Genomic DNA, 26,366 nt, shown 5'->3' on the forward strand with positions numbered 1-26,366 from the left:
AAAGGAGTTCACTTGCTGACTCGAGAGATGGATGTGGAGATAAATGGCTCAGCCAGAGACCAGAACGAGAGAGTTGGGACATTTACCACAAATTGTGATATGGTCATGCACACACACACACATGCACGCAGCTGTCAAAACAAGTGAAGGAATAGAGGTTGTTTTGCACAAGAGGGAAAATCTATAACATCTGCTACTTTTTTGCTTATTGGGTGCATGTATACTTGCATTAGTCATTTTGTAGAGTCATAAAATCAGTTTATCACAATGTAGGGAGTCCGCTAACTATTAGTAAGGAAAAATAAGTCTCCTGTAGATGTAAATTAATTTCGGGGAGAAGGCTTGGTTTAAGGTAAGTAGTGGTTATGGTTGGGGCGAGTCTCCAGGAAGTGTGCCAGTGTCCTCTTAAGTGATGCAAACACAGCCATGTTTGCACATCTGTGCGTGTGGAAGAGTGAAGACTGGAAACCATCATACTACACTTGCTCTCACGCACTCACCCTGAAGAGAGTTGGCTAATTAAATTATGTGGCTGTCAGAATAAGGCTTTGCAGGTCTGCATTCAATTTTCACTTTTCATTTAAAAGAATTAAAAACACAATACTGACCAAACCCCAGGGACTGGTCTCTGTGTAGTGTACTTTATTCTAACTATTGGGACTAAAGCAACACTTCTAACTTAATGCTGATCTCACTACAACTGTGCAGTTGAATCAAATCTGTTAAAATAATGCAAATTATGTTAACAGAATGTAACATCATTTACAGGCTATTTCACATAAATATTCAGGGAAGACAATTATTGTACAGCTGCACCATTTCTGGCACCTGTTTTCCATTGTTAGACCTCCGATTAACAGTACAGTTAAACTTATGTTATACTATAACTTTGGACACAATAACACTGTTCCCCCAAATGCGACAGCCTAATTACTACTTGACGTAGTTGCAAAGCAATCTTGTTTATATTTCCTTCCTTGTCTTGTATTTCTGTCTTTATGATCCAAGGTGAGTGAAGTGAGCACAAGGCAGGGTCTCCATCCAACAGAAAGTTATCCGGCTATCATGGAATGGTTTGCAAAACTAAGGACATTTATCTCGTGGTCACAAAACTGGACTTCTCTCTAGATCTTTACCTTAATATGTAAATGGCCCTTTATTCATTTTCAGATGTGATTATCTATTTTTCCATTTGTTTTTGACTGCAGTAACCGATTTAGCAGTTTTGCCAACAGTCTTTGTAAGAGACATGAGATTAAAATCTACAAGCAAGCCTCTTATACTTGATATGTTATGCTTGCAATCCTTCCAACAAACTGTCAGGAAAAAATGAGCTGCTATTGTCACACACTCCCCACTTAATCACACTTAAAATTACTGTGATAAAGGTGCAAACATGTTGTGGCTGGTGGGTCAAATCGCAGTAATCCAGCACAAATAATCACAGTTTTATAATCAGTTGTGTTTGTGGGAGTTCCAGAAAGACATTTTTTCCCTTTCTTTGACAAATAGGTTTACTTACATTTGGCACTACAAAGAAACGTGTCATACGATCTCAAATAAATTTGTAGTTTTTCTTACTTGCTGCTCTTTTTTTTTGATTCAACCTTCACCTTTTTTGGAAATATTCCTAAAATTATTACCAGTTTCATATTTATTCTGTTTATATGTCACAGAGACTGCCTCGGTTTCCAGATAGTCTCTATGAAAACACACATTTAGATGTATTTTACACACATACTTTACAGTATGAGCTTCACCTCGTGAGAGTTGCATTTTTTTTGTCCCTCCATCTGACACCTTGACGTTTACAATATTGACCATTAACACGCTGATGAATGAACAGAGTCCACTTTAGTTAATTAATCTGAGCTGCTGCAGTCCCACTAACAGTCCACCAGCAACGTAGAATTGACTAAAATACAGATGGAGTAACATCATTTCTTTAATGTTTCTCCATACATTTAATTTTTCCTATTATACACAGTACTGGATGTGTTTTGTCCCTTTGCTTAGTGTGAAGAAAGCAGATTTATGTTGGTCGTACTATAATTTTTTTCAGCCAGTCTTGAAGAAGGCGCACAGGCTCCACACTGTATTTGCACTATTTTAAACTCTATGCAGGAGTTTGTTGAAATAGAATATCAGCAGGCACTAGAGATAAGGTTTGGTGTTGCTCAAAAGCACACACAGAAGGAATCACTGCATTGCCCTGCTGTAATCTGCATACAGAAACTGAGAGACATTGTTGGAGGACTTTTGATACCCTAAATGACTAATGAACTACAGCTTTTACTAATTTAGGCAAAATATAACAATATCACAGAACTGGTGAGATGAAATGAAATTACTCCTAGCTCTAGTGCTCACATTGTCTGCAACTGCGAGCTGGAGATGAGCAGACTTCGACAAAATAGGGTAATGTCAGGTAGGTGTATAAATCACTTTAACTTCGGGTCAGGGGTTTCCCATGTTTGATCTTGACTACACTCGCAACTATATAATCCATGTGTGTAATATGCACTGCCGACACACAGTAGGAATAGCGAAGGATTAAAATCAGATAAACATATTTGATATCTTCAACAAGGCACTAATCAGACTGCCAAGTACAGTAGTTTACAAATGTGTGCACTCCTACCAGATGAGCTTTGCTGGGGTGGTTTCCCCACCGCTTGTCAGGATGGGTGAATGTGGTGGAAACCAGTCTGATAGTCCTGTGGTGAAACTGTTTCTCAATCCTGCGTCTTAGACCTGCAAAATAAAAAAATCCCCACTTTAGCATATCACCTCAAAGAATTGAGTCCTGGAAACACGGCTTTCAAAACAAGCAGATATATTATCTAAAGAGTCTCAAACTGTAAGACAAAGACATCAGTATGTTTCATTTTTAATGATGTTTAAATAAAAAACAAATGTCTTAATTTAGTTTTCTCATTTGTTTTTTCCAAGTTCTTAGGAATTCTGGAATCTCGGTGCCGCTAGGTTTTCTTCTAAAGTGTGCATTTGCTGTGACACATATGCTTTTTAATGTAAATACACCGAATATAATTGTCTGGACAAAAATTAGGTCAGTTTTGTCCTTAATCTAGCATCGGTAATATACCATAGCAACACTAAACCATCCAAGAAGCCAATATACCACCATTATGCACAATTATACAATCATACTAACAGAATTGTTATAAAAAATATCTAGTCTGTTACGTGTTTACAACGTGATTTATTTTGCAACATTTAAAATATTACTATAAAAATGTCTGTTAAAGCTTAAATAATATGTTGCCCAAATTCTTTGATGTTATCGTTTTGTAGGGTGCAATATGATATCACAGTCCTTTCAGCTGACTCATAAACGTCTCTGTATGAATGGTGCAAAGTTTATGCGGAGGTATACGCACACACACGGCACAGTTTTAATTCAGAAACACAGTTTCCGTACAGAAAGAGCCGCGTGCATTTGTCATGTGCAAAGCACCCATTATTTACGCGCAAATTTCTCACGGAAAACTGAAATGACGCTGTCTTCATTGCTACGCGCAATTAAAAATTTTCTGGAGTGACGCCAGGATGCCTTCACTGCTGGAATTTATCGTCTCTCACATTTTAACCACTGAAAGATGCCGGATGAGTACACATCGTTTCATAATTAGGTGAAGTATGCATGTTCCAATAACACTGTACATGGGTGATGGGTGCAGTAACTGATGACAGAGTACCGAAAAAAATATACGTATAAAATCTTTCTAAAAAATAATTTCCAGAAAACCACGTACACTTGGATCCGACTATCTGACTTTCTCTGAAAATAGTACACAGGTTTTAGAGATATTCCAGTAACTCACACACCAAATCACACAAAGGTTTTTTTCATTTAAAACAAACAACAATCTCTAACCACTTAACCTTCCTACATGGGTCAGAGAGAAAGTGATAGGAACCCGGGTTTAACATTTTGTGCCAACAGTCTTCTGACTTAGTTTCTCACCATTCACATGTCAGTGCATTGTTTGACACATGAGACCATGTCTGAAAAGTCATCCCACACACAGCAGACAGATGCAAAAAGCCCTTTTTGTGTGGGTGTGTTTTAACTAAACATGAAGCCTGCTTATGTGTGAGAGACAAAGAGAAGGTGAAAGAAGCTCAGATGTGGGCGGTCAACTTTTAATATTCATATCTTCCTATCTTTCATTTATAAAGGAATTATTTAAAAACTTTGGAGCGCTATTTATATCCTTTTGTATCCTGTTCCTCCTTTGTTTTGGCCTTACGTGTTGAAATTTTCAACAGTAGGACACAGTTTTCCCTCGAGAATTCATAGCAGAAATACTGCACTGAATCACTGATGAATTCTTTTTGTACTTAGAGATTTAAAATGACCAGTTGCAGAATATGCAGAACACTAGATGATGAGTGGTTGTTAGGATTTTTTAAATTTGTTTTTTTACACACACTCACACACACCAGAGCTCCTCTAGCTACACTGCAGCAGTACACCCCCAGCAAATCTGACTCCTTATTCTGAATTCACAGGACCACTGAGGTTTTTATTTGATGCTTTTGCAGAAAATCTGACCCAAAAAAGTTGGATTAAATCATATTTACAGGGATGAAACATCTGTGTTTTCAGTGCTGGAAGGCCATGACTGTAGAAACAAGCATGCTATTATTTACAAAGCTAAGCTGTCTATTTACAGATGACAATTGACAAAACCTAAATGAATAAAATGTAATCTATGGGGTAATGGGATAGCAGAGAGGTTTGAGCAGGTAACCCATATGCTCAAAGACTAATGCAGGGGCCTGGATTCAATTCTGCCCTGGACTATTTCTTGCGTTACATTCCTCTGCTCTCCTTCTCCCACTTTTTCCCAAAATAAAGCTTTAAATATCTAATCTGCATTATTAGTTTCCTTTCAATATCATCAGCTGAATCGCTGCTAATAGTGTTCTATATACATTTTAACACTGAGCCTGGTTCTGCCGGAGGTTTCTTCCTGTTAAAAGGGAGTTTTTCCTTCCCACGATCGCCAAAGTGCTTGCTCATAGGGGCTCATATGATTATTGGGTTTTTCTCTGTATGTATTATTGTAGGGTCTAACTTACAATATAAAGTGCCTTGAGGCGACTGTTGTTGTTATTTGGTGCTAAATTTAAAAAAATGAAGTCAATAGAGGAATAAACTTTTTACAATGTGTGCTTTACTCATCACCAGCACACATTGTAAAAAATGTAACTCATGATGCAGAAAAAATATTCCATTACTTATTAGCTTACATACTGAGACCCCTTTCAGCCCTTCAAATCGTCCACACCCACAGCTTAAATAGTCCACATTTAACACCGAAAGTAACAGAAAAACAACACATTGTGGTTTAACGATATCAACTGCACCCAAGAGGACTCCTGTCCAGCCCTCACACCAAATGTGAAGAGTTCTCATGCCCTCCTACTCTAACATGAGCAGATCATTTTTATATGCAGGCAAAGCAGTAGCTAAAGTTAGCACAACAGATTGGAACACTCAACAAATATAAAAACTTCAAATTTCCAAAAGGCTCTGAGCTTGGCGAGTTCAGCTGCTCCACATTTGTATGCTATACCTCCACCAGTATCTCTTTAAAACAATAAACCAACTCCCATTGATCTGAAGCTGCAATTACAATAATAAACAGAGGTGAAAATAGTTATAACTACAAGATACCAGCTCATGAAAGTCTTTCCAAATATTATCTGATGCTTTATGGAATGAAAAATAAAGGATAGGATAAATAATCGACACATTAGCTGATTATAAACTTCTGAATTTTAAGTTTTAACTCCCCCACATCAAAAACACACTTAGTCATCCATCAGTAAAAATGTTATCCAAGATAATGAACCAAAGTTGGTGGCATTCACTATGCAGCTAAATGAGTCACTAAGCACAATCTACAGATCTGTACGATCAAAGTCTTTCACTGACCTTTCACAAACAAATTTTTTGCAAGCATAACAGTAATGCTCATCTTGTCAAACCTGTTTTGGTGGATAATACCATCACGGAGATCTAACCCGGTCTCCAAGAAATTTGTGAACTCGACCAGAGTTGGCCGGAGGTGTTTTTTTGTCAACGGCACAAACACCTTCCACTATAGTGTAGAATGGTGGATCCAAAGCAGATATCAGTGAAATGCTGAGCAAATCGAATGTACATAATAACAGCTATTTTAAGCCAAAAAGCAGAAAGGTGGGAATTCATCCTGATTTCACAGAAGTGAATGAGAGGCATCAGACATGATCCTTTCCATTGCTTTGCTTTGTAATCACAAGACTTACAGTAAACGTATCAACAATATTTCACTTTTAGCTCCCAGGCCAAATTTAAATATAATATTTTTGCTGTTAAAATAAGCCAGCCACAGGGGGACCTCAAGTCAGTGTATTCCTAGTATCGATCCCAAGCCTGGACAAATGGGGAGAGTTTTGTCAGGAAGGGCATCCAGGATCAAATCTTTGCCAAATCAAAGACCCCTAAAAAGAATAGCTGAAAGAAGAAGATGAGAGCTCATTTTTGAACCAGTACAGGTCGAGTATTGTGAAAATATCTAATCAAATGCAGAAGGCCCTTCTAATATTTCACTACAGAAAGCTACCAGTGGTTTGTAATAATTTCTTGGTCCATAGTTGAGTCAGAGGTGAAATAAACATGTAGGCAAAATGAATAAATTTGAAAAAGGCCTCAGAGTTTCTCCTTAAATTTAATTAGCTTCATTAAAATGTTCAAAAGTGCAGTAGTTAGCATTATCTCATCATTCCTTTTTTTAGTTTGTCAAGGTAGCACTAACATTTATCGACTCTATCATTTAACATTTATCACACCGTTTGTTAATCCTTGTTTGTGTTTTTCCCCAGAGTGTTTTTGTGATCTCTCTATGCCCTCCTTCTTCTCTCTTCTTTCCCCTTCACCCCCCAACAAGTTACAGCAGATGGCCGCCACTCCCTGAGCTTGGTTCTGCAAGAGGCCTCTTCCCGTTAAAAGAGCTCTTTTTTTCCCATTGTGGGCAAGTGCTTGCGCATATGGGAATCACCTGATTCCTGGGGATTCTCCTCAATCTTTAGGCTTGAGGTGACTATAGTTGTGAATTTCGCACTAAATAAATCTAACTAAACTGAAATCTAATAATTAAAAAATATTTTTAAGACTGTGTTTTTAAAGTGTATCTAATACTAATGCTTCCTTTCCATGAAGAGAGAACTGCTGAATGATTCATGTTACCAGTGACCTCTGTCTTGACCAAAAATGCAGCACATCCTTTTTTTCTGGAAGTTTGACTTTTAAAATGACACACAGTGCATGATGGTACTTGGGTATAGCCATCAGCATCTGAAAAAATATGTAATGTCTGGTTTCACTTGCATTTAGAACTATTTACTCAGAAAACTGTTAGTTGTAGATGGTAACAAGCAGTGGCTGACTGCCTACTGGGACATTTCCCCGTAGCTCGAGGGTCATTTTGTCCCGCTGTGAACAGCGGTAATAAAACAAGCAGGAATGAGTCTCAGAACACACCGAGATAAACTCTGTGCTCTTGCCACAGTATCCACAGGACAAATACACCCATAAATACCTTCCAGTCAGTCCCATATATTTTCTATTTACTAATTGGAATAACATTCCTGGCATATGTACATAGTGGACAAATAAATTGCACCTCACTACTAAGGGTGTTGCTAACAAATGATTGTATTGTGAATAATCATTTTACCTCTAAATGAGTTACTGATAACTTTATAAACACACATAAAATCATAATTACTTCAGTAATGCTTCTATTGACCTACTTTCAAATAGTTATGGCAACTAACTTTTCTTGTTCACTCACGTGTTGAATTAAATGTTAATTAATTACCGACTGATTATTATTGTTTTGTTTTTCTCATTTTCTATAGATTCTGAAGCAATATAGCCAAACTGAATTTTTTTGTGAGCAATACCCGCCTCAATTTTGTTTGGTTGGTTGTTTTTGTGCTAACAGAGTGGCCCGGGATTAAGTAGAGTTTTCAGCCTTAATTACTGCTTCAAGTACATCTTTCCGCAGATGCACTTCTAGTATAAGATGAGAGGTTACAATGATATTTGTGCTGTTCTAAACAAAATACGCACTTAAGAGAACACATTGTTTTCAATAGTAAACCGATTCTGTGAGCAAACAGAGGCCTCCTGTAAAAATAGCATGTTGGCTGGTAAACAAAGCGGCTTCAAAAAGGAAGTGAGAGGTTTAATATCAGTGAGTGACTCAGGCAGCGGAGCACAGGGAAAATCCAGAATCAATACGTTTCAGTTCTCAGTATATGCTGTACTGTGGCATATTTACATTTATCTGAGGTTCCTATGCAGGTCACCGACTATGTTGACAATAGCAAAGTGGTTCCTAGAACTAAAGCCTTTCATGGCGATAACAGCACGCAATGATGAGCCACTGAGAATAAGCAAAAGTTAGGACTAATATTCAAGGGAATCTTTAACTTTCCACAACAAAACTTCAAAGAGTGCAGTGGTTCCAAACTTTCTGCTGCTAATGTTTTTGTTTGCACCTTAGCTCCCTACCTGCAGATTTGCTGCCAACATTATCTTCACGGAACTGTGGACTCAGAGAGCTGGTTTAGAGTTACAGAGGACTGAAGCCGAGAGTAGAAGTGATAGTGAATGCTGATCTATTTTTATAGCTCAATATATGGTACGTCAGCAAATACCCTTTGATTCATATTACTGTAGAGAAATGATCAGTACGTCAGCTAGTAACTAATATAATGAATTCCTTAATAAAAATGATACTATGGTGATGGGTAATGAACACTGAGGTAGTTACTGGTGGTTTGCATTTAGCTGTTAGTGATACACACATAAAACACTTATTTAACCTCCTAGGACCTGGCGTCCACATATGTGGACATCCCATTTTGGATTGTCAAGACCAAAATACTAACTTTTGCTCTACAATGGTCTGATATCCACTCACGAGGACATTATACTGCCACTGCTCTATCAAAATTTTAAACAAATAACTTCATATGTGGATCTCATTTTTCTCAGAAACAAAAAACTGGTAATTCTTTGTTTTTACATTCATCGGGTCCCAATATGCCCAAATATCAAAGAGAAATTAAAAGTGCATGCCATGGAAGAGTTCGGGTCTTAGGAGGTTAAGGAAAATAGAAGTGAAATAAGTATTGATTTTACTATGACAGCTATTTACTTTACCAGAATGAAGGTGCAGGTAATTGTTCCTACATTTATAGTGTTAGCTGAATAGGATGCAATTTGATTAAAAAAACAAACTCTGCAGTTCCTACATCATTGCTGGGCCCCAAGATTTCTTTTAGGTTTAATGGTCTGCACTTATAGACAAGTGGGTCATACAGGTGCCGTGTATCAGTTAGGACGGTGTAAGGGCTTTGAAATACTAAAAAACGTTGACACCCACTATTCAAATGATACAGATATCATAGTGCTACAACCGAATGAACCCAACGTAAACACAGCCGTAGTGAAAATGGTACTATGGTACTCTGACAAACAAAACTAGATCATGCTGCTATAATCAGTATCAGTACAGCCAGCCTGAAGTATACCACTGAAAACTTGAAACTGCAAGAGTGTCATGTAGATGTTTGTTATATTGTGAACAGGAGTTAAAATCCAGACATGAAAAGATAACTATCTGAGAGTGTCATTTGAATTTCAGTTTCAAGAGGCTGAACTTGTCCAAAGACACACCTATACAGATTACACAATAAAGGCTTGGAAACAGATAATATTGTATGTGAATTTTTTATATCCTTCATATAGTCATTTTTTAAAAACAAGTGGCAGTTGTGCAGACTACTTCATCAAAGTGAAAGAACATTTGACTTATTCATAATAACTGGCAAAGTCAATTTCAGCCAGCTGAAATTGGCAATAGCTGAATAGATATCATTGTTTAATATATCAACACAGGCCTTTGTCATAGTGTTTACCTCAGGATGTGAAGTGTTGATGCCTTAAGACTCAGCGATCTGCGGCATATTTTGGTCATAAAATGTTGATATAAAAATAAAAATCTTTATTTTATCACACACAAAACTTTCAAAGCCCTCACAAAGAGCATCTAAACAAGGTCTTCATATAAAATGCTGACAGCCAGCATCCTTGCATATTATAGGAAATACAATATCAAAAAAGTGTTGAAAATGCCATTTTCAAAATATTGTGTAAGTCTTGTGTTTTGTTGACACAGATACAATTTCCTCCTCATCAGCCTCATCAAATCCCTCCTCTTGCAACAAAATGTATATGAAAAGTAAAGGCAGAAATCTGAAATACGTTTCTAATTCAAAGGTATTTGCGAGATAGTCTTGCATGTGCAGTTAAGAGGACCTTGCCTCTGCAGGACCCAAATAGAACAAAAAGAAATAAAAAATCATAATAAAAACCACACATACACAACATGAAGTAACTTTAAAGAGCTATAAAAAACACGAGTTTGATAGTTTAAAAAAAAAAGACTCAACAACATGGTGGTGAAGCTAAAAACAATTCTCTCTTAGTTCCTGAAAAGTTCTGGCAGATGTGAAGCCTTTGTTTGACGTCAGCATCTCTTAAGTAGATCTTACAGTAAGAGACCGAGTCTTTACATAAAGCGACTCTAGTGATTATCTAAAACAAAACATGAAATCTTCTCATGGCCCTCAAACAACGATAAACAGTCTCTGATTTGAATGTTTAAATGTCAGCTGGGCCAAATGATGAGCAGCGAGAAGAGGGAACAAACCCTTTCACACGTCCACGTGCATGCAAATATATACGTGCACTCTGCAGCCCACACACGCAGGCCACTGTACACATTGAAACTGCTAATACTCACACATGCATTAATACTCACACAGAGTAAAGGATCAACTGACCTAAAAGATGTGTAAGTAAGCTGACCCCAGACCTCATGGACAGTCCTGCATGACAAAGAGACAAATTAAAATTAGTCAGGAAGTAATGTTGAACCACCAGATCCTGCTACAAGAGCTTCAATGGATTTACCAACTATTTGGAACTCTACTGGAGGGCTGAACATCATTTTTCCAACCTATTGCCTTATTTGATGTTTTTATGATGTTGTTCAGTCCGAAAATCTTACCCAGTTGTTCAAATGAAGGCCAAACCATATGATTCAAATCTATTGCTGAAACCATTCAGTGAACCCCTAGAGGCCTATGAGTTGGAGTATAATGGGAAAGATCGCACCCATCAGGCTTTGATAATTTCAGTTGATAGGGCTGTGCAATACAGCAGCTTTAAATCTGACTGTAGAGGGAGTAATGTGGTTCACAGCATTTTTGACACTATATCTATATATCTATCGATATATCGATAGATATATAAGAATCTTCATTTGACACGTGTTACAGACTGATAATCCTTTAACAGCATTGAAAGTCTAATAAAAATATTATTTTGTTGCCAGGTGTACTGACACAGTTTGTAATGTTAAGAACTGTGTCCAAATCCACTGATTTTAGTGTGTTTGTTGTCTCCATTACTTTCTGCAGGCTTTTCTATTAAAATATTATTAATCCTTATCTGCAAAAAGCCAGAAGTAACACATGTTATCATTATATTTTCCTAAAATCATGTACTCTAGAAACTTATGGATGATAGCAAGTGCCACATATAAACACACACGGACAAAAACATGGGCACCTAACATAACAAAAAGAAACTGTCGTATGTCCACATAGACCACAGTATAATTATTATTAGTATACTTGCTTACTATACTGTACATGCAAACATATTGAGAAAGCTACAAAACCTGTTAAATTAACACAAACACAGCTGCTCTACAATCAGCCAACATACACATTCACAAATGCATATACACAGAAAGCCTACTATTGTCTGCTGTTGTTGCTGTTATGATTTTCATTTTTATAATGACAGTTTGTAAAAAGTACACACACACACACACACACACACACACACACACACACACACACACACACACACTTGCAACAGCACATCAATGTCTTAGGTATAGCAGGAGTACTAATTTTACATAAGTTGTAATGTACGCACATGTAGTGCACATATAGACAGACATGATAATATGCGCACACCATATGTGTAGGCTAAAAATATAAACACTGAAAAAATCTGAAGCACATGCTTAGAGCAACACACAGTGGCATATTAACATAGATAACTGCCTTTATATGAAGGCACATGCATACTTAGAAACACATATAGATGTATGTGCTTCTAAGTATGTTGTACAACAAATATGCACAAATACTGCACGTAGCTTTACAATGGCACAAAACAAAAATGTGTGGATGCACTCACACACCCTTCAGTATTATATGTGCACTGAGCAATGAAAACAGACAAACGTGCAGAAAATAGAAAAAAAATATATGCACACAGCTATGCACACACTATGTTGACATAAACAAAAACAACTACACATGCTGTCAGAAATAAAACTACATATTTGCCCAGTCACGGTGCAAATATGTAGTTTTATACAATATGTAGTTAGAAATAATTAGCACAGACTTTAAGTGCATTCAATTACAACAATTACTTCACACACAGATGCAAATGTATATTAATCTTGGCAAGGACAGATACTAAGAGACATAAAAAGACAAAAGAATTAGAGAAATTACTGTGTATACAAAACAAAACACACACACTGTATTTAAAAAGTCATAATAAATACCAGAGAGCTGGTGTACACTAATTCAGAGACCCCAGTCCCATCCCCCACCCTCCACAAAAAAACAAAAAAAACAAACAAAAAAGAAAAAACCAGCCACAAACGCACAAACAGTATAAACACAGATCTGCAGATATATTAACAAAGGAGGAGTGTACTGTGCACATACACGTAAATATTCACTGCTAATGTATACGACCTCAGATATGCACTAATCGGTGTATGTCTACCGATCATGTGTGCACAGAGATCAATACATATGGTAGCTGTGCAAACAGACACACACACTCACACACACAACACATACACGGAACAAATTAGCGACTGATTAGTCAAACAGTTACTGATGGCAACAAAGTGATGCCACCCACGGACACTGAGCATGCAACACTGCTTGTCTGAAACCATAAACATGTTTATATTTACTTATTGTCTCATTTTAGACCAGAGAAACTTTTCATACAGACTCTGACATTTAATATCTTAAACTAACCACTGTGTGGGAGCACTATAAGAAAACTCCCTGCAGCAAACTCTGCAGCAAATGATTAAGGTTATAATTAAGATAAGAGATTAAAGTCAGCAAAAGGAACAACTAACTCACCAGCTGTCAGAAGTAATCAACAACCTGACAGTTGTCAAATATTTTTTTTTTCATCTTAAAAACTACATCACAATACTGAAGGATACAATTTAAGCACAAAAGGGTTATATGGAAAAGGTGGATATTTATGATAAATATAAAACAAATTTTCATAAAACGATTAAAATGTTTTTTTCTGCATTTGAGTAATCAGCACAGGCAAATATAACCAGCACGAGCAGTCAATTCAAACTTAAACTACTCTAGAGGGACAAAGAAATTCTGAATTGTTGTTCCAATGAAACTGCAGTTAACAACTGGGTCGCTAGTAAAATTAAATATGATCAAAATTGTATGTGCAGAACGTGCCATAAAACGGTCTCATTTTGAAACTACTTGTCTCAGTCATAAACCAGAAAGAAATAATCAGACATGGGTGACATGAGACGTGTAATAAAAAATATATTTAAAAATGGGGAAAAACACAAAGAGAAAGGTGAAAAATAGTGAGTCAAACTGACTCTGGCACGAGTCATAATTCTGCTGGATCATCACCAGCAGGATTTTTACTGATCTGATTGTCAACAGTCCAAAAAAAAAAAAGAAGAAGCTAAACACAACTGACAATATTCAGCCTCCCTCATTTTCACTCTTTTTTTTCTTTTTCTCTTCTTTTTTTAAGCATGCATTTGTTGTTGCTGAAAAGGTTAAAAGATTTTTTTTTTGTTTCCAGTCGAAACTGAGTGGGCAGGCAGCGAACCGAACATTCACAAGGCAAATTTCCCCTGATGCTCTGGTAATATTATCACTCCAAAGCATCATAGTTTCAGAATGACTTATGGATTTATTTATAAGAAGAAAACAAGTGTGACACCAATTAACTCACAATCAGTCACAGGTTACGGCTCACATGTTAGTTTTGACCATTTTGAAACTGACATAGATATACTCGAAAAACATATTCGACATAAATAAAAGGTCACGTTAGTGTCTCAATATCTGCTTCACTTTCAATATGACCTATCATTTTAGAGATACGAGTGTGGCAGTGCTCATATTGTATAATTTATATTGTTCAATTTGTTCATAACCAATGATTTAAATGTCAAAACTGGAATTTAATAGTTACATAAACACTCGATAAAATACTGACTGTTTCAGCACATGAACCCTTTGTTTCCTAGTGACAGATGAAACATCCCTCAGTGGAGGCACACTTTCATAAATGTAGTTTGGACCTAACAAAAAAAAAGAACCGTTTGCCAACATTTAACACCACTCCACCCACAGTTCAAGAGTTTATATGTCACCTTTAAAGAATCATCGATCAAAGTAATCTCATTCTGATTCAGAGTTTCACTATTACTGGTCGTTTTATTTATTAAAAAACACAAACATGAAGCAAATAAACCACACGCTGTGCTCACGTCCAGATTTCTATAATTACTTAGCATACTCTTGTACAACAACACTGACAATTTAACTTGCTTTTCACACTCAGGGACACGGAGTAGCATTCAGGGGCCTATGACAAAAAGAGCAGCCAGCCTTCGACTACAATTTTCTAGCGTCAGACTAAAACCGTGAACACACAGTCAAATCAGATTTGAGGTGGACAATTTTTCCCCAGACAACAGAGACCAAGTTTGCCTTCGTGCGATGTAAATAGCTATTGCTGGAGACGATCATCCCCCCGACCTATTTCACAAAAGACACCTGATAAACATGACATAATCCAGCATGACTACGTCGCCTAAAAATATAAAGGAGAGACAGACCAGCTTTACGCTGCATCATTTACTATCAAAATTAGTCAGAGAGCAAAAGAGAAGACGTTGAGGCTAAGCTTTGAAGCGATCAGGCGCGGTGTGTGTTTCAAAAACTCAAAAGGAAGCTGCGAGGATGAGACAACAGTCGCTGAAATCTGCTTTTCCTCTCTCTCTCTGTCGCAGATGTTTTGAAAGAGGGGAAAAGTATACGAGAAAAAAAATACAAAAAAGAAGCAGAAAGGGAGTTGTGACCAAAATAAAGAGCTTCCATAAATAAGAGCAATCTAATAATTTCTGCCTTTAAATAAACAAATTAAATTTAGCAAAAATGCATTTTTGCCTCTAGGAACTTTACTTCCCTACATTCGAGTGTCACTGATATTTTAGCCTGCCATGATACACAGAAAAAAAAGAGAAACAAAAACGAAAGTAAAAAAGACTGGTGACTTAACAATTTGAAACAGGTAAAATTATATTCAAAAGAAATGTGGGAAGCTTTTGATCTATCTATTAAAGAAAAAAAAGGTTTGTCATAAATTCTGCAACACATTTACTAGTCATACTTTACATTTCACTATGAAGCATTAGTTTCTAAAACGTGGGTTCAGTCTGAATCATGTCACCTTTAATGCCTCACCGATCAAAGTAGTTCTCTTTTTGATTCAGTTTCACTGCAGGCGGAGGAAAAGAGAAAAATCTACTTTTCACCCTTTGGTGTGCAAAGAGTGTTTGCACACATCATGTTTCTTTAAACCAGAAACATGAGAAAAGTGAAAGAAAATAAAACGGTATGAAAGAGGGAAAAAAAACAAGAAAAAAGTAACACAGAAAGACACGTGGGTTACATTGTGGTGCGTGTATACCTATCTCTCAGTTGACAGAGCAGGGATGTGGGAGGTTGCACACAGAACAGAGCCTGGGAGAGCTATGGCCTCAAAACAGCCATCTCCATTTTGAAATGAGATGTCAAAACGACACACCGCCATCTGCTGAAAGTACTGTGAAGTGGTGAGGAGAAAAACCCTATGACTAGGCCTCACACACCTCCACACTAACTGTTTCAAGAACAAACATCCTGCTGCATGAACATATAGGCTACATTATTTCTATATTAATAAACTGCGTTTGTTACCCTGTTCGTTTTGAACGATACCAATTCATTCTTTAAATTCGCTCGCAGTGAAGCCTGGTATTAAGGGATTAAATCAAGCGGTTTGAATTTTACTCACTGTGACTAATAACACAACCTGCCTGCCTGCAGCTGGCGTAAAATACGACGTAGAGAAAGTCAAGCTCGGAAAAACTATGTGGAGAAAGTGAATGAGTAAAACTCTCCCCCGGCTCAAAAACTACCACTATGAGCGTGTGTGCTCTGTATGTTTAAACACAGATGGTCTGAGGTTGACCTGGGCAACTACCAATGACTGAATAAATGTATGAATGACTGTCAAAATGTGACGTACCTAAAATTATTCGCTGAACTGTTCCACACAGAAGTGACAACAAAACTTGTGACCCCCCCGATTTTAGCAACACCTCAGGCCTCCTGTAAGTCTCCATTAGCATTCTCCAATAGTATTCAAGTGTAAAATGGTTTATAAAACAATAATATAATTGCAGGCACAATTGCATATTTTATATTAAAGCATTTGCCAACATCTGTAACCTCTCCTGCAGGGAAAACATAGCAGCAGCGGGACATATTTAGATAATTATTCATGTTTTACTTTAGCACAGTTGTTAATAACATTAATAATGTCTCTGTTCTTTTGAACGGTTCCCATGAGCCACGCTAGAGCTAGCATGAACAACACCACATAAAGCAGTTAAATGGATTTATAAAATAAGCCAGATTAATTTCAGACACAGTATATAGTGAGTGCATAATGTAAGAATAAATGTACGAATCAAGGGAAACACATTGCATTTATTTGCTTTGTGCTGCAGCTGTGCTGACTAATAATTCCCCACTACACTCTATAATCGAGTAACTAGCAACCAGGTGGTCTGCTGGCAGCAGAAGATTCAGAATTAAACGCCCTTCCCTTGCACTTTAAGAGCCCATATGCTGTGTTTAGGGTCCTCTGCTCCACTGAGCATGATGATTGACTACTTAAAATAATTCACAAGAAAGAAACCCACGAAGCTGAAGACTTCTTTTCTGGGGTTTTTTTTATTAATTTTGACTGTGCCGACAAAATGATGAGTGATTACAATGGACTGTGTCTCCCTTAACATTCAGTCTCTTACTATCATGCTGATGACTAACACAGATATCTGTTTGAGTTATGGAAGGTCACTTAAGTATCCCACATTGAGGGGAAGTGAATCAGGGGAAGTCGACGCAAGTTTATTAAACCACTATCATGTGTGCAAATATGAATAAAGAATTTTACATAGCATACTGGGGTTTTCAAGGATGCTGAACTTTCAGTGTGATGCAGCAACCTTTGAACGGGCCACACAAGAAATGCATGACAACCTGTACGTTTAAGCACCTGCTTGCTGAACTCTGAACGAGCAGTTTAACACGTCACTGGTCATTCTACTGGGAAGTGCTCCCCAGCAACAAGCAACAATGGGACATAACAAGCATAGCAAAACTCCATTCAAATGTCTGCTGACCATGTGATCGGCACAATAAGTAATATCCTGTTTTGTTCTACGCTGTTGCCAGTTCATGAGAGAAAGCTGAAACGGACACCTTTAGAGAAATGATGTAAAAGACACACGTCCATTAAATGGATCACATGCATAGTTGACTGGATTTTTTAAGACTTCATATCTATTCATTGGTTTTAAATCAGCTTTGTGTAGATTCATGCATTAAAACTCAGTTTAACCTCAGTTTAAACTCAGTCTAACTGAAGTGTTTAGTTAGCATGTAAGGACTCATATGTAATCAGAAAGACTCACAAATTATTGTTCAGTAATGAACTCTGACCACTGCAGGAAACAAAACAATGTCTTTAACAAGGACTTTAAGCAAACATCTTTCTGGTAGTTTTAGTGATGCAAAACAATCTGCACTTTAAGCTTTGGTCTTTTGAGTAGATAAACCAACAACTGCCTGTCTGCAGACTGCCGGAGTAGATAAACCAGTAGCCGTCTGGAGTAACCAAACCCACCTGTCTGACTGGCACGTAAGGCTGACGTCAAACATAGGTCACGTCTGCCACTATCAGCTGAGGCATACTCCATCCTAGCAAGAATTTGAGAAATCTAACTTCCTATCACATTTAATCAATCATATGACAGTGACGGGGGAAAAAAGAATTATCCGAGCATCTAACATTAGATGCTGTGTAAATGTGCTTCTTTGCTTTGTCTTAAGAATATGAAAATTGACTAATCAGCGGTTTAGGATGGTTGGTCAATCAAACAAATGGTTAAAATGTGTTTTATAACAAAACTTTATGTTCTTTCTTATGAGTACAAACTTAGTTTTGACATATGACAAGCGATACAATCCTTAGTGAAACCTAAAATTCACTTGTATTTCATTAAAATGCAAAAAATTAAAAAAAATCCAAGAGAAAACAAAACTACCTGCTGTTTCCAAGTGCAATGAAGCCTAAAGTCTTGTGCACCACTGACTCCCACTCTCTTCCTAAATGCAAAGTTTAAATGTTCTGAAACAATGAGGCCGGTCTGTTTAATTCTCCTTCGTTTATTTAGAGTTATAACAAATTTCATAAGGTGCGAGAGCCTAATATACCCAACTCTATTAAATCTCCCACAACATCATTGCCAAGAACTCTTTGCTCAAAGTGCAGAACTTCATCTCAAGAAATTCTCTGACTCAGCGCTCACAAACAATCAGGAACTGATTAACTACACTCAGGTCTCTCCCATCTCCAGAACCCTCTGTCTACTTTTAACTAAGCTATATTTGTATTTTTAAGGACAAAAACCAAACAACCAGATGTTTTCTATTATAGAAGTTACAAAACATGGTCAGCAACAAATCTGACAAGCCAGAAAGTGGAAGCAATCTACATTTAATGTAAAAAGATCAAGTACAGATTTTCTCTCAATCTATTTGATGGCTTGCCAAGAATTTTGATCAGTACATTGTACAAGATAAATTATAATAATTTTCCCACCTTTGCTTCATATTTAACTACTCTTCCACACAGGGATAGAAATGGAACCATGCTTAAAAAAAACAACTAAAAACAACAAGCCAGCATCCTGATAATTATAGTAATAAATAATAAAGTGTTTAGATCAAAGCTAGTACGGAGCCCAGGCAATGTAGTTTAAAGCCTTTGCAAGAATCAAACCAGTGACACTTTATGTGGGTTTATGTATTGTTGTTTTGTTTGAGTGTGTGGGGGCTTTTTTAAACATATATAACTTGCATGTGTCTCCTTTATGGTAGTCTACCTGCCTCTCTGTACACCACATTAGGACTTTAAGCAAATTTATGTATAAAAATGCAAAATGCTACATCATCTACAAAACTGCTACTGCAGAAACATTAAATCTGTGCACAGCAGGTTTCCCCCCTCAAACATCCCTTCAGTATTTACACTTTAAACATGTTGCTGCATCTTTTAACAACAACAAGCTGATTTTATCTGGGCAGGTGGGAGGTAAACTGACTATTTGACTTATAGTGTGCCCTTACATCAACTTTTTTTTCTCCTCTTGTCTGTTTATCAGACTGTACATCACAGAACAGTGTGTGTGTGTGTGTGTGTGTGTGTGTGTGTGTGTGTGTGTGTGTGTGTGTGTGTGTGTGTACACAAGTGTGTCTCTGTGTGTTGGTGGCATGCAGACGTCTAGCTGTCCTGATGTGAAAGACTGCAGGCCTCCTACGGTCTAGGAGAGAAGGCAACCACAAGTGGGAAAGGTCTCACGCACACAGAGTCACACACAAACAAACAATGGTTGGGACCTAATGTTGATAAGACAGTGACTAGTCTTTTAAAAGTGTTTTGCTTATCTGTCTCTATTCAGTATGAAGCCCATACAGTAAAACAAGTGACAGACTTTGTCACCATAACAATGTTACTTAACAGGCCAAACATTTAAGTTGAGTTCTAAGAATAATTTAAAGTTAATCTAAAAGCTTGAGGTGAAAATCTGACTACAATGAAGATTTTGTCAAATAGTATTTAAGGACAAAAGCAAACAAAACAAAAAAACACCGTGTTAAGCTTATTTTTGTTGCATGTTTATGTGTTAATACATATTTAGTCAGATTTTGTGTGATTTGCTGGTTTCCTACAATTTGCAAATATGACATAGCCCATTGACAGTTTTCTGTGGTTGTAATACAACTGCGGCAGTCCAAGAAACGTAGTCGAGCTGTCAGAACTGAAAAAACAATCTTACATTTGCTTCATTTTATCTGACAACTGAGAATGAGTTCAAAGCGATACTGACACATCAGTGCACTTTAGAGGTTTTGATATTCCTACAGAAGAGCTTCTCAACCTTTCAGTGCAAGCCTTAAAACTTTTTTTTGTCAACATGGTGTTGGGTAACAGCAACATCAGCTTTAAGTAAGATAGCACGGCTAAAATTGGACTCAAACATTTATAGATAGCTCAGGTTTTTCGTGCATCCATGCTTAAATTCCACCTGTCTTATCTTCTGGGTGATACATTATCTAAGGTAAAGCAGATAGAAAACCAGTTACTGTAACAGAGCCAAAAAATGTCACCTGCAATTATGGTTTCAAGAGCAAGTGCATAAAGCAAAAACAGCCAGCATCTTAGTAGTGGAGTTACTCACCAGGGAATTACAATTAGACATTAGCAACAAATGAATCAACTAAAACAAATGCAAATGTTTGTCGTACTCATGCAAAATGAGAACCATGAAAATTTGTCACAATCAGCTGCATGATTTTGCACTTTTGTATCAAACACACTCTGTTTTTTCCCATTTGAGTAGTGCGGGTGTACCCCAGTGATTTCCCAATTCACAGCTTATAGTAGTTGTGAAATACTAACAAGCTACTTTTCACATAGGTCAGCCTGTCAGCTGTCACATCAAAAACTTTGCTAGCTTTTAATCTGACCATTAAAATAAAATGATCCACTTAACGCTATGAGGAGCAATTAACTCAGATGTGGAGGAAAAGTAAGACAATGACTACTCAGACGTTATGTACAAGACAAGTCATTGTGAGACATTTATTAATAGACAGGTAGTTTTCCTGTCAGCAGTAAACCCACCCTCGCTATGACATGTTGAGTCATCGTTTCACAACATCCTTTTTTGAGAAAAACTTATCTGACTAGTAAATGTAGATAAACTAATGATTGTGAAATGATGCCAAACCAGCCTGAAGCATTTTGTGAATATAATGCTTCATTGTGCAAACATGCAAAAGTGAATGTGGATGGCATCAAAAAATAATGAGAATGTTTTCTTGGACAAAAGCTCCTTGTCAGGAGCATGGACTTTTTTGTGGCCATCTTTCACCTTTCATCTTTCTTGCAGGCTTAAAATTGACACAACCAACTTTGCAAAGTGTTTCTTACTAAAGCTTTGAGATCACTAAGTGAATGTCAGTTTATCTAATGACAGTATAATGATATGTTGGACCCTTGTCCAACAAACCAGTTTATTCAGATGAAAACTGCTGAGCGCTAGGCAGGTCTGGCTTTAATCAGTAGGCTTTTGAAAGAGTTTCTTCAGCCTTAAAGGCAGGGGAGTTTGCTCATTCTAGCCTTACTTGAAAACCAACCTAAAAAGCAAACAGTGGTGGCTTTGTAGTAACTTTCAGACATGAATAATTGGCTGACTTAGTAAGAAAAAGACTGATTTATTGTATAGTAAGTGTCTTCTCTGCCAGACTGTAGCCCTCCATTAGAATCTTTACACGAGATTTACATTACGTTAAATCATTTAAAAAATAATCCAGTCATAGCTTTCTAGACTTGTTGATTAGATCTTTACCGTATTTTGCTATTGTAAGTGGTGGGTACAATTAACATTACATTATGTTTTGATCCTGTGGTGAATTTTATAGTCTCTTCTTTTTTTCCCCACCTTTTTTACCGCGGCTTCAACACACTCCCGAGCTGCACGTTTGGCTTCATTCATCAACACACTATTGAGTCAGCCAAGTAATACCTGCTGCCTGGCTTTAATCTTCTGAGAGACTGCCTTTCTATTTTGCTCTGAGGCTATAGGCCACCATCAAGTTTTTCTGTGATTTATAGGCCACAGGTGCAAGCAGGTTTGTTAAAGCTTCTTACGCACGGTTTGTTCAGCATCTTTAATGAATCGAAGATATATATAGATATTTATATATATGTATATATATATATATATATACACATATTTATATATATGTATATATATATATATATATATACACATATATATATATATATATATATATATATACACATATATATACACATATATATATATATATATATATATATATGTAGAGAGAGAGAGAGGTAGATGTATTTTGTTTTTTTCCGATGACACCCTCGTCTGTCTTTACAGAAGACAGAAGAACAGTCCCTTTTGGCTGCAGTAAGAAATTAATGGTTGGCAAAGTTTGAGAAAATTAATATCATTTTATGGACTTGTGCTACTGCTAACAGCATCATCTGTGCTACTGTCTCACTTACATGCTTTTCGCTACAAGTGTGATGCAATCACATTTTAACATCCACTTGAACCTTTTTTAATACATGTTTGAAGTTGCTTTTACTCTCATGTCATGGTATCACCATTTCTTGACGCACCCAAAAGGGTATTTCTATACCCAAAAGAAAATGTCTTATTTCTACCTGTGCTATTTTCTACCTTCCCACCCTTTCGTACGCATGCATGAAAGCTGGAGGTGGAGAGCAACTAGATTCAGCACTGCTCAGAATGGTGGCAACACACATGACACTGATTAAATTAAACACAGAAAGAAAAGGAGTTTGGGTGGGGGTGGGTTGCAAAGTGACTTGCACAAGCACAGAAACTGTGGGTTGCTAAAATGGCACACTATATATGAGACAACTGGCTACACACTCCCAGTTACCTATTGGCAAATCTTAAGCTGACGTGGGCCAGATCAGCATATCTGCTGGGATTGCAGCTTACTTACACACTTTGTGAGATCGTATGTAAGTAAGCTCCAATCGTAAGAACTCTACTTTGTGGCCTGCTTGAAGTAATGCCATGGTCAATATTTGCCAGTTGTGCACTACAGGTCCATTGCACTAGCAGCCAACTTGCACACTATGAAATAGTGTTTTTCCAAAAACCTCCAATACATTAAAAAAATTCCCTTCCAGAAAACAAGAACAAGAAAAAAATTTTCTTAGGTTGCATAAATACTTAAAACACAGATGCTTAGATGCTTTTTTGACACCTTGCTGTAGAGCTACACCCAGCCAGGTCAGCACGTCACCAGAGAAGAAATATGCAGTTTCCTTGCATCTGAAACGGTTGTAGTCAGATGTGATAAAGGATTGAAAATACTGGGAAAGTCCAGTTCAGGCAGATGAGGCAGAGTTCTGCTTTAATGATGACACAGCTTTAGATCAGTGAGAGGCCGATCAGATAAGGGCAGACAGTAAGCAGGTCGCCTGTGATCGCTCGGCACATGATTTCTCTCTGCCTCAAATTAGCAGATCATTTCCTTGCACCGCGCAGTGTGACTGGTAGACAGGAACAAGCAGGCTGTGAAAGGGGAATCCATCACAAACCAACTGTTTCTGATAAATAAACAGGTGAGTTGTGGCAATGATTCTTCATGTGTTCCAGGAATGTGAACAATTCTTGGCGCAAAACATTTTAGTCAGTGTCAAGGTGAACCAAGGCTTTTTTTTATTTTTTTGACAACTTCTGAAAAACAAAACTGAGAAAAGGTTTGTGGGTTTCAGACAAGGCTTTACTATTCAAGGAGATGTCATGATGACATTTAACATTTTCTGTATATGTGTGTACCATCTGTGGCACCAAATAAAGCCCACGCACTCCCCTCACCTGAACTCTCCACACTTCATCTGGCTTATTTTTTTTCAGTTTCTTTCATCTTTCCCCACATCTCTTTTTCTGTGGATTTTTATACCAGTTGTAATTAATCACTTTAAAGAACATTACACAATTACCCCTAATCGCTTCTTAACTGTAAAAGCGTTTTTAAACAAAACTACTAAAACTAGGCTTCAGCTCTGGTTCCAAATATTGAGCCAATAGATTGACAAGCCAGTATATAGAACTAGTATGCAACGGCACACAGTAGCATCTGGATAATTTTTTTTTTTTTAGATTTCAACAAATCAAAGAAACAAAATAGTAAAATTAAAAGTTAAAAGAAATAATCTACCTCATTCACTTGGAGTGCATCAGGTACAACAGATTTCTCATCATTTGTTCCATCATTGTGTGCACAATGATTAATATATAATGTGAAGTCACACACACTCCTGCAGAATTCTGCATATTTTTAGATATATAACAGGATGATGTACCTGCTATTTACAGCTGTGTGCAAGATTCAAATGAGTTTTTCTCTCGATGTTAACGTTCAAAGGTCACGCTCATCTGCTCTAAATGCCATGCTAACAATGTGTGGAACATCAGGAAATGCATCAAATTGCAGAGAGAAAAGTGACATTTTGAGCCAGGTGGTTAATTTTACTGAATATACTGCACAAAAAAGGAAAACATCCACTACTGCATGTGGTTACAGCTGAAGAAAACTCTGTGAAGAACCACCCTCGCCAATTAGTGGATTGTTGTTGTTGCCTTGTTGGCTCATTTCTGGTGGGTGTCAACCGAAATTTAAGTAAGCTATTTTTTTTTCTATTCTATTTAAATGAGGCCTCTTTGTAAGGGAAATTCCCCTGAAAATCACCAATAAAAGTCTTAATCTATTATATATATATATATCCATTTTCTATGCAATTGGAGCCAAATTACAGGTTTACAATAAAATTTACAAGACCATAAAATTAAGGATTACAATTTTATGCCCCAAGGTTAAAGTCTGCATGCTCTTTCAGAGGTTTCTCTTTACAGTTATGGCAGGGAGAAACAGAACCCCATATTTATTCATTAAATCTAACATTTCTTGAGACAAAAATCTGTCAGACTTAAACATATTGAGTGTACTACCACAATTATTGTATATGTTACTGCACAGAAGTAGGCTAGTTCTACGGTAAAGTCAATAATGAATGATCTACGTGTGCTCACAGTGCAGAGACCACCAAAGTCAGTAACCCTGTTTTGGGAATAACAGTCAAACTGGTCAATCTGGCCGGTTTCCTTAGCCAGCGGTGGACGGTTCAGTTTGGTTGACCAGGTTGGTCAAAGCAACTAGACATGAAATCCATGGCCTTTGGTAACTAGTTTTATCACCAAGATCCCAAAATCAGAGAGTCACTGATAGTTAAGATAATACTTTCTGAATTGAAAGGAACATGTTGGGACATAACACAAAAAGGAAAGTTTCACTTTCCTTTCTGGAACAATAGTTGACTGTTAGCTGTCTAAATATCTAAAAGGTGTCATTTTTACCCCCCAATGGCAGGCTGCAACCAGCAGAAGGGGCGTTACCTGAGGTTATCTCGCCTAAATCAGTAGCACTTAATGGAAACCTCGAAAAAGACCCATGTGTCATCAACACCCTAATCCCTGTCCTATTCTTTCCCAAGACTCCCCCAAAAAATCTGTGTTATCTGTAACATTTAAATTAATTGAAGGATTTAATAGTGACTTTAAGATGGACATTTTGCAGTAATTAATTTGGAGTTAAGAATTAAATGATCCACGGACACCTGGAAGCAGAGACTATCATTTTATACAAGTGCCAAAAACAAAAAAACTCTTATGGACACACAGCAGGTTCATAATATATCAAGGTGACTCATGAGGTTTTCACTGTGCCAAAGACTTTTATAGTCTTCGCAAACATTACGATAAAATGTCAATGTAGAAAGCCATGATGATGGATTCAGTGCTAAATGTGAAAGAGACAAAGTGAGAATGTAAGTTTGTGAGATTTTTGTGAACCTGCATGCGATGTGCGAGGGTGTTAGCAGCTCTGGTTGTGTAGGTGTATGAGGGACGGGATGACTTAAATGATAATGATCTCTCATTTCCCTAGCTCGCCTTGCCTCACTGCAGGATCCCTGTCTGATTTCCTTATGAAGCTTAGGTGGACACAAACATTAGGTTTTAGTGCACACCGACTGCTGCACACTAAAAAAAACAAAAACCAAAAAAAAAACAATGAGTCCTTCTATAAAAATAGAAACTGTGCTAAAAGTTTTATTACAATAGGCTCTAATT

General features: G+C 37.2%; 1 long non-coding RNA gene across 1 annotated transcript in view; it reads right to left on the reverse strand.

Annotated features, from left to right (window-relative positions):
• Positions 1-2,633: 2,633 nt before the first annotated feature.
• LOC146619727 (uncharacterized) overlaps positions 2,634-26,366 on the reverse strand; it is a 63,044-nt gene continuing 39,311 nt past the window's right edge. Inside the window, exon 3 of the long non-coding RNA XR_014906667.1 lies at positions 2,634-2,754. This is a non-coding gene — a long non-coding RNA (uncharacterized LOC146619727). The remainder of the gene's footprint in view (positions 2,755-26,366) is intronic.

This window comes from Diplotaxodon limnothrissa, linkage group LG13, assembly GCF_057381915.1.
Source record: "Diplotaxodon limnothrissa isolate DT_005_m linkage group LG13, D_limnothrissa_male_GT1.1, whole genome shotgun sequence".
NCBI classification, from domain to species: Eukaryota; Metazoa; Chordata; class Actinopteri; order Cichliformes; family Cichlidae; genus Diplotaxodon; species Diplotaxodon limnothrissa.